A 10,229-nucleotide genomic window follows, 5' to 3' on the forward strand; every position below is an offset into this window, starting at 1 on the left:
CTAGTAGTATTTAGCCTATGTATAAATAGGTTCTATCTTGTACAGTTTTTACAGTGAGATATATACACAGTTTCATAGTTCAACACTTAACATGGTATCAGAGCGTGGGAAGTGAGAGTGAGTGTCTGGGCTAGGTCTGGGAACGACGGGCGACGCCACTGCAAGAAGTCCGGCCGCCGTCGGAGGTGTCACGCGTTCTCACGCGCCGCCGCCGCAGGACTGCTCCGACTCCACGCGCCGGCGTGAGGCGGTTTCCGGCGACGTCTCCGGCCGATTTTTGGTGCGTCAGTCTCGCCTCGCCGTGCTGGTTCCAGGGAGGTGGGATGTGTTGAAGAAAGTTCCGATCTGGTTGGCTCGTCTATTAAAAGAGGTACGCCAGTGTATTTTTCTGTACTGTGTGAAGAGAGTTGTGTTGGTTTTTTGTTCTGAATTTGCTGGGTGAAGATTAAAAATGGCACAAGAAAGGAATATCACAGTGATTTCCACGCCATCTAAATTAATCGACATAGTTTTGGCCCCAGATGGGTCTAATTTTCCTAAGTGGAGGTTTTTGGTTAAAGTAAATTTAGATGGTATGGGAAAGGGTGATCATCTGGAAAAAGAGTGTCCTACAGATGCTACAGCTGGGGACTGGAAAAATACTGATAAAGCATTAATGTCACGTGTAATTAATTGCATTGATAGGAGAATTATTTTATCTATGCAACATTGTCAGACTGTTAAAGAAGTATGGGATTTAGTGAACAAATAGTTTAGTGGAACTAGTAATTTGAGAAAGTTATACCAGTTGTCTCACGAAGCATATCGATCTAGTCAGAAGGGGCGTGAGCTTAGAGATTACTACTATGACTTTAAGAGTGTATGTGTTGCTTTGTGTGCTGCGATGCCAATAACAAATGATGTGGATGAAATGAAAAAACAACGTGACAAATTACTTGTTTTTAGTTGGATTGCTGGCCTGGATAAAGAATATGATGTCCTTAGGTCTCAACTGCTAGGAAATAAGGACTTGGAATCTTTGGATCAAGTATTCTCCATGCTACAAAATGCATCGGGAAATAATGATTCAAACGAGCTCCAGGAAAGAAATGCCTTTGTGTCACACGGTAATATGGATCCGAGTGCCATGGTAACCCAAGGGGGGAATACCGGTGAAAGTTATGGTTCTCGAGGAGGGGGTAATAACCGCTCCAGAGGACGCGGGGGTCCTTGGAGAGGTCGTGGAGGACGTGGAGGTCCACGAGTTTGTTTTAATTGTGGGGATCCTGGACACTTTCGAAATCAGTGTCCTAAGCTGCCGAGACAACAAGTGGCTGCTAATACGGCTTCCACGTCAGAAGGTCACACAGTAGTGATGACAGATGAGGAGTTGGCTAGATTCAACCAGATGAAACTTTCTTCTTCCACGCAGTTTCCACCTAGTCAAGTGCCTTCCTCCGCAACGTTTGTCCAAACAGGTAATTCAGTTGCTTGTGTTTCTTCTGCGTCTTGACAGTGGGTCATTGACTCAGGGGCTTCTGAGCATATGACAGGTAATTATAATATCTTTTCTACGTATGTGCCCGTTAATTCTGGTCATACCGTTACCCTAGCAGATGGATCTATAGCCACTGTTTTGGGTAAAGGTAGTGCTACTGCAACTCCCTCGTTACCCCTTAATTCTGTCTTATACTTGCCAAAGTTTCCGTTCAATTTACTCTCTGTCAGTCAAATAGTTCGTGACCTAAATTGTTCTGTTATGTTTTTTCCTGGCTATTGTTTATTCCAGGATCTTTTGACGAGGAGGATTATTGGTAAGGGGAAGGAGGTTGGCGGTCTGTATGTCTTAGAGCACTTTACGTCGCTCGGGGACGTGTCTACTGGTTTGGTGAGCAGTGTTTCCCCCTTTCAATTGCATTGTCGGTTTGGTCACCCATCTTTACCAGCGTTAAAGAAGATGTGTCCTGGTTTAGAGCCTTTGAAGGTTTTGCAATGTGAGTCATGTGAGTTTGCAAAACACCATCGTATTCCTTATGTTTCTCGGGTGAATAATAGAGTAGATTCTTTGTTTGAATTAGTTCATTCTGATGTTTGGGGACCGTGTCGGGTTACGTCCAAAAGTGGCTTCCGATATTTTGTAACCTTTGTTGATGACTTCTCTAGGTGTACTTGGTTGTATCTCATGAAGTCTAGGGGTGAGTTGTTTGATATTTTCCAAAATTTTTGTTCTGAAGTAAAAACTCAGTTTAATAAGACTATACAATGTTTGAGAAGTGATAATGCTCAAGAATATCTTCTTACATCCTTTTCGAGTTTTATGAGTCAAAATGGCATCATACATCAAACTTCTTGTGTTTACACCCCCCAACAGAATGGTGTTGCAGAAAGAAAGAACCGTCATTTGTTAGAAATCGCCCGTGCCCTTTTATTCCAAATGAAAGTGCCTAAAGTGTTTTGGGCGGATGTTGTTCACACTGCTTGTTTCTTTATCAATAGGATGCCTTCGTCGGTACTCCGTGGTCAAAACCCGTACTCAGTTATATATCCCTCCAAACCTTTGTTTTCCTTGACTCCCAAGATTTTTGGCTGTACGTGTTTTGTACAGGATGTCCGTCCACTAAAAGGGAAGCTTGATCCTAAATCCCTTAAGTGCATCTTCCTGGGGTATTCTCGTACTCAAAAAGGGTATAGGTGTTACTCCCCGGATTTGGGGAGGTATCTGGTTTCGGCTGATGTCACTTTTTTTGAGGAGACTGTGTTCTCCGATAGCATTCTCGGGGGTAGGTCGCCGGTGATAGAGGAGGATTTTCTTACTTATACTATCACTATTCCTGTACCCACAGTGGAGTCTGCTTCCATGCGAGTGTATTCAAGGCGGCCCCGGGATGTAGTTGCGCCAACGGTTGCACAGGTGGATGCTCCTCCCCGACCAGAACCTCCGTCAACTGATCTTCCAATTGCCGTGCGAAAAGGTAAACGTAGTTGTTGTCATCCACTTTCTTCCTATGTTTTCTATGGCCATTTATCAGAGTCTTCCCGTACCTTTATATCCAAACTGGATTCTGTGTCTGTCCCTAAAACGTTGTGTCAGGCTATGTCTCATGATGGGTGGAAATCTGCTATGGAAGAGGAAATGGCATCCCTTGAAGAGAATCAGACTTGGGATCTTGTCCATCTCCCCGCTGGGAAGTCTCCAATTGGATGCAAGTGGGTTTACGTTGTCAAGACGAACCCGGATGGGTCGGTTGCTCGGCTTAAAGCGCGGTTGGTGGCTAAAGGGTATGCACAGACTTATGGAGTTGATTACACGGAGACTTTCTCTCCGGTTGCGAAGTTAACGTCTGTGCGGGTCTTTATTTCTCTAGCTGCTGTTAATGGTTGGCCGCTGTATCAGTTAGATGTCAAGAATGCATTTCTACATGGTGATTTGGCAGAGGAAGTGTATATGGAGCAACCGCCTGGGTTTGTTGCTCAGGGGGAGAACGGGAAGGTTTGTAAGTTGAAGAAGTCCTTGTACGGGTTAAAACAGTCTCCCAGAGCGTGGTTTGGGAGGTTCAGTACTGTCGTTATTGAATTTGGCATGCAACGTAGTGCTTATGATCACACTGTTTTTTATAAGCATTCTAACCGTGGCAGCGTTTTGTTAATTGTCTATGTGGATGATATAGTGATCACAGGTGGTGATGCAACGGGGATTGATGCGCTCAAGTCTTTTCTTAAAAAGAAATTCCATACAAAAGATCTGGGAGTATTGAAGTACTTCCTTGGGATAGAGGTTGTTCGTTCTAAGAAAGGTATATTTCTTTCACAACGGAAATATGTGTTGGATCTACTTGAAGAATCTGCGCTCTTAGGATCGAAGCCTTGCGAGACTCCTATGGACCAGAGTGTTAAGCTTGTAGCCGGTGAGGGGGAGCCTCTTGAAGATCCATGGGCATATGTGTGTTGAGGCCTTCTCTGACGCTGATTGGGCTGGGTCACCGAGTGACAGGAGGTCGACAACAGGGTATTGCGTGTTCCTTGGTGGCAACCTAGTGTCGTGGAAAAGTAAGAAGCAAGGTGTTGTGGCTCGCTCTAGTGCAGAGTCTGAGTATAGAGCAATGGCTCATGTGGCATGTGAGGTGACGTGGTTGTGTAATATTCTTAGGGAGATTGGTGTAGAGGTGAGTAAGCCAGTTCCTTTATGGTGTGACAACACCGCTATACACATTTCGAGTAATCCTGTGTTTCATGAGCGCACTAAACATATTGAGGTAGATTGTCACTTTGTACGGGACAAGGTTCAACAAGGGCTACTTTCTACTGTTCATGTTCGAACTGGTGAGCAACTGGCGAATGTTCTTACGAAAGGCCTTAGTAGAGCCAGGATTGAGTATATCTGTAACAAGCTGGGCATGATTGACATCTATGCTCCAGCTTGAGGGGGAGTGTTAGAGGAATAAGGGTTGTTAGAGAGAGTTGCTCTTAGTCTTACATTTCTGTTTTGAATTATGTGGCCTAGTAGTATTTAGCCTATGTATAAATAGGTTCTATCTTGTACAGTTTTTACAGTGAGATATATACACAGTTTCATAGTTCAACACTTAACAACGTAAAACGCAAGAGCGAAATGCGTTTTTACGTATTCCATACGTCACATGAAAACGCAAGAGCCAAATGCGTTTTACGTATACAATACGCAAAACGCATTTCGCTCTTGCGTTTTACGAAAATAACGAAAAAAAAAAATAGGCCTGGACACAACCAAAAACGCAAGTCCCAAAGGAGTTTTGCATATTTTTGTCAAAAAAAAAGTCAACACACATTTTTGGAATTTCCCTTGCCCCTCTACACATTTCGGTCAATTATCCGAATTTCTTGGAAAGAGGAAAACTTTTGCACATATGAAACTGTTTCTTCAGAGTCAGTTTTAGTTAACTCATCCTATCAAATGAGAATGCCTATAGATGACAAAGCAAGGAATTTGAATTGGAATATTCAGACACTCGACAATGAGATAGCTCACTGTAGAGAGTTATTGTTATCAGTGAACTGGTATGCCCTGTGCCTTTATTTGTTATGCACTTATGCAAGTTGGAATGTTCATCAAGCTGTAATATTTAATTAATCTTCTCTATGAATTTCTCCTTTTGTTGCAGTAAAATTGGAAAGTTGACACTTGCAAGATTGTTGATGGCACGCGAGCAATTGATGTCATATAATGACTCAAACGCGGGCAACCACTATGGAGAAGTTCTTCAGTTTTACAATGATTTAATGGAATTGGATCCACCACACATTCAGTACTATAAGGATGAATACAGCTCTGTCTTACTAAGACAGGTGATTTTCTTGTTTCTGTTAACCACTTAGGCATGATTTGTTGTTGAATGTTAGAGTTCACCTCGGCTGTGGAAAAAGAGAACTCCTTGTTAGTTGTTATGTGCTCGTTTGTCTAGGTTTCTGGCTTCTTCAAAAAGAGGCTCTTTTTGATTTTCTTAAAAAAAGATTTTTTCCTCTTAGTTGAACTTAAAATCCTTTTTATACTGGGAAGCATTCTTAGTCTTTAAGCATCTGAATTTGATACAACTAGATATTGCGGGGAATGCTCTTTCTGATGAAAAGTTAAAGTTGTTGCTGTCTGAGCTAATGCCATCGCTCAAATGGCTTGATGGTCTAAAGCTCCGATAAGTTTAAAGTGCCCTTCTTATTTTCTCGTGTACTTTTATGTAACAGTGACTACAGATGAACCTTCTTTCCTTGATACAGCTGAGATATGGTAAATTTTATCCGGCATTTTCAATTTTTTGCTTCTTTTAAAGGATTCATGGATGCTTGAAATGCGGGATGTCTCAATCCGTTCTTGTTTTGATAAGGATACATCTTTTTAATGCTCATAATACAAAGGGTTTAATGTTTTGGCCTTGAAGATTCATTTACAGGGAAAGCAAAGCAGAAGGGGACATTTAAGCTTTCAACAAGATGAAAACTCAAGAGTACAAAGTAGAAACCGAGAGAGTGAAGACGATCCAGAATAGCCACGACTTAACAGAAAGCATTGGTTGCAGGGGCGCAACGTATCTGAACACGACTAATTTGGCAACGAAGAAGTTGAGAAACTTAACAGCCGAGGTAACAAAGGCATCCCGAAGTTGATTTCTCATTATTTGCTCTATCTTCCATAGATGGCCTGGTACGCATAACCTCACTGTGAAATATGCAAGCATTACCAAGAATGCGTATGAGTACAACTTTTGCATGTTGCTCTTCATCTGTCTCTCTGCGAAATGCATTTTTGACTCCATTTTTGGCCCTTCTTGTTTCAACTCTTTCTGTTTGTGTTATCAGACAGCTTGGTTAGGCTATTTATAGGTACTTAGAGAAGTCAAATCACAGCTTATTCTTGCCGGACAAGGTAGACTCTTGGATCAATGAATAGATGATTAATCCTAGAATCAGGTATCTTGGAGAGTACGAGGTCAACTGTAGATGTTGCAATTAAAATAGTTGGTAGTCAAAACCGTGGGGAGGAAGCCTTGAACCTAATCCTATTACCTCGATGCATATGGATCTCTACTTTGCTTTAACTCTCAGTTTTCTTAGGCGGTGGATGAGGTAAATCACATATGGGGTGGATGAGGTAAATAACATGTTCCATAATAATTGATTTGATAAAAGAACACACTTGAAGTAAAAAAAAAAAAAAAAAAAAAAAAAAAGAAGAAAGAAAGAAAGCAAAAATATCTTTTGATTTATGAGAAAGTTTGCAGTTGCTATTTGAAAGTGTGCATAATATGAAGTTGAGATTTTAGCCGGCAAAAGATTATACAAGGTGGTAAACTAGACCAATAGACAATTACCAGTTGAACTTATCAAATCAATTGCCCTACCATCTTGGCTGTAGTTGACTCAAAAGTAAAATTCCTGATAAATATTTATTCCTGCTTCCTACTTGTACAACAGTTGTCCAAGTCACCAACTTGATCAATTTGCCACACAATCCAAGAGGGGTAAGCAATGAAGAAGAAGAAATTATCCATTTCTCACTCAACTTATCCTTACACTCCAACCTCAACTCTCTACTAACTACAAAAGAAAAAATTTATTAGTGAATCCCTTTTTTGACACAAGTAATTAAAAATCTAAACCGAAATCATTCAATTTATAAAATATACAACCAATTGATTTTTATTTAATAATAAATTAAAATCTAACTATTTGACTCGACTAGTTTCAAATATAACCCGAATTAAAATGTTCACCCTTACCTTGTACATCTATGGTGAGGTGTAGTGGAGTCCATAAACTTACAACTCAATATGTCAATTTTATTTCCATGGAATAAAACATACCGCATTTCTGTATTTAATATTTTGCATCCACTAACAACCTAATCAATCACAAAACCAATAATCCTGAGATTTATTACACAAACAATTCAAATTGTTCTCCATAATAGACCCATGGCCACGCTCATGATTATGCCTTAACAGCTTATGTCGGGCAATTTATATCATGCATCACGATGCACATAGCAATATGTGCCCATGCACAAAACGCGCGTGTTTCAATTGTTAATGTCACTCCGTCCGTCCAAACGTCCCAAATTCCATTATGTGTATTCAGTTAAAAGTTTCTGTGTTTATGTTATGAGTTTTTATGTATTCAGTTAAGAGTTTCTGTATATTTAGTTAGTTAAGAATTTCTGTATATTCAATTAAGAATTTCTGTATATTCAGTTAAGAGTTTCTGTGTATTATGTATCATGTTAGATTATGTGTATTCAGATATGAGTTTCTGTGTATTCTGTTATGAGTTTGTGTATTTGAAACAAAGAATTTTTTTTGACAATGCACCAAAATGATATCATTTATTGTGCGCCCTAGTGCACGATATAACGATTGCTTATGTTGAGCATGAAATCAAGATCGAGAAACTATAACCTTAAAAAACACAAACAAACGTAAATAATAATGGATTTGCTGGGGTGTTGACACAAGTCTTTGGGCTAGTATAGAGCTGCGTGCATCTGGTTTCTGTAAACATAGTACAAAGAAAAAGAAAATGATAGGATAAAGATGACCCAGAACAGAAACCAAGGGTCGTAGCGACGCGTCGACATATCTGAATACCACCAACTGGGCTGTGAAAAAGTTTACGAATGTTGCGGCAAAGAAGGTGACAAAGGCATCAAGGAAACATGAGCCAAATCCGAAACATGCCATGGCTGTAACGTTTTTCCTATTGCTATTATTACTCATATATATCACAATATAGCATAACCATAGCAATCAATAATTAATGATATTTAATATGATTTTTTTATTTAAAAAAAAAAAGATGAAAAGAAACACGTCCAATGCATATCCACCGTAGTATAGCATCCGTGCGTGGTACAACATTAATTTAGCCCAATATTAAAAATATATAGCAAAAAACTATAAATTTAATTAACATTGTATTTCATCTAATCTATTTGAAATATTTAATTAAATTGATATATATATATATATATATATATATATATATATATATATATATATATATAATGAGTAATTAAGTTGTTAAGATACGAATCAATTTTTTCTGAGGCCCAAACACCATTTTTAATTAAGAAGTTAAGACATGGTCAATTTTATATTTTTTTCTAAGGCCCAAAACACATTTTTTCTTGCCTTAATATCGGCAATTTATATCCTACACCATGGCGCGCGTTGCACTGTGCGCCCAGATGCAAAACGACGTCGTTTTAATTTTTTTTTTTTTTTTTTTTTTTGAAGTTTCCCGCCCCAGTGAATGGCAGTAATTTTTCCTTTAAAAAAACCGCGCTGTTCAAAAATATACATAATGTTATACTAGAATACACATAATTGTATACATGAATGTACATAATTATATAACAAAATATACATACTCTTTTTAAAAGATAATACACATAATCTAACATAATACATAATAAACATAAACTTTTAACATAATACACATCAACTCTTAACATAATACACACAAATTTTCTGATTCGGATGTACATAATTGTATAAAAAGAATGTACATAATTGTATAAAAAATGCACATAACTGTATGAACAAATACACATAATTGTGTGAACAAATACACATAATCACAGCAACTTCCTACCGCGCATCCCAAAACGACGTCGTTTTGAGAGGCGTGCGGCGCACAGTGCTACGCACGCCGTGGTGTAGGATATAACGATTGCTTAATATCTTATCTCTGTCAAGACAATCGTTATGCTGTGGAACCGAGTCCACCTTGCAAGGTGGACACGGTTCCAAATTGTTTATAATGACTGAACTATATGTTAAAGAACATCATAATTTGCTCTGTCAAGATCTCTCTCTGCATTCCCTAGCTCAATCTAGAATCCACAGGGGTTTGTTAAAAGAATTCTTGACATTTATCATTTTATCCCATCCTATTAAATCCCGGGAATGTAAATTTGGTAGCAACCAAATTACTCTAAATATGGAAACCTTACCAGAGAGAGAATGATGTTTATCCCATCCTATTAATCCCGGAAATGTAAATTTGGTAGCAATCAAATTACGCTAAATATGGAAACCTTACCTGAGAGAGAATGATGGGATCACCCCGTGACTGAAACAGCCTTTCATTCTTCATCATTTGGACAATTTTCTAGACAAACCCTTGCATTGAGAGGCAAAGCAAGTCAAAGTGAACAAGAATAGAGGTATTAATGTACATTGAGCAAGAACATCATCTTTAGGCAAGCAATAATTCATAGGTTATGAAACAGAAAATTACCTGCTCCAAGGAATTGAGCAAGAATATCAACAACTTTAGGCACATATTCTGGTGTGTCATTTTTTAAAATTGAAAATCATTTTTAAAACTAAAGAACACTTCAAAATCTTTTTTATACTAAAGAGTAAAGACCACACTTTAAAATCATTTTTAAACAAGAGAACACTTGAAAATCATTTTAAAAAAATACTTGAAAATCTTTGCTAAACTAGAGAACACTTAAAAATCATTTTTAAAACAAAAAGAATACTTGAAAATCATTTTTAAACGATAGCACACTTGAAAACCATTTTTAAAACTAGAGAGCACACTTGAAAATCATTTTTAAAACTAAAAAGAACGCTTGAAAATCATTTTAAAACTAAAAAGAATATATGAAAATTATTTTAAAAAAATAAAAGAAATACTTTAAAAATCATTTTTAAAACCAAAAATAATGAGCCACGAGATGGTGAAATGCATATACAACAAGCACTCAATATATG

Source organism: Ipomoea nil, unplaced genomic scaffold (genome assembly GCF_001879475.1).
Source record: "Ipomoea nil cultivar Tokyo-kokei standard unplaced genomic scaffold, Asagao_1.1 scaffold1043, whole genome shotgun sequence".
NCBI lineage: Eukaryota > Viridiplantae > Streptophyta > Magnoliopsida > Solanales > Convolvulaceae > Ipomoea > Ipomoea nil.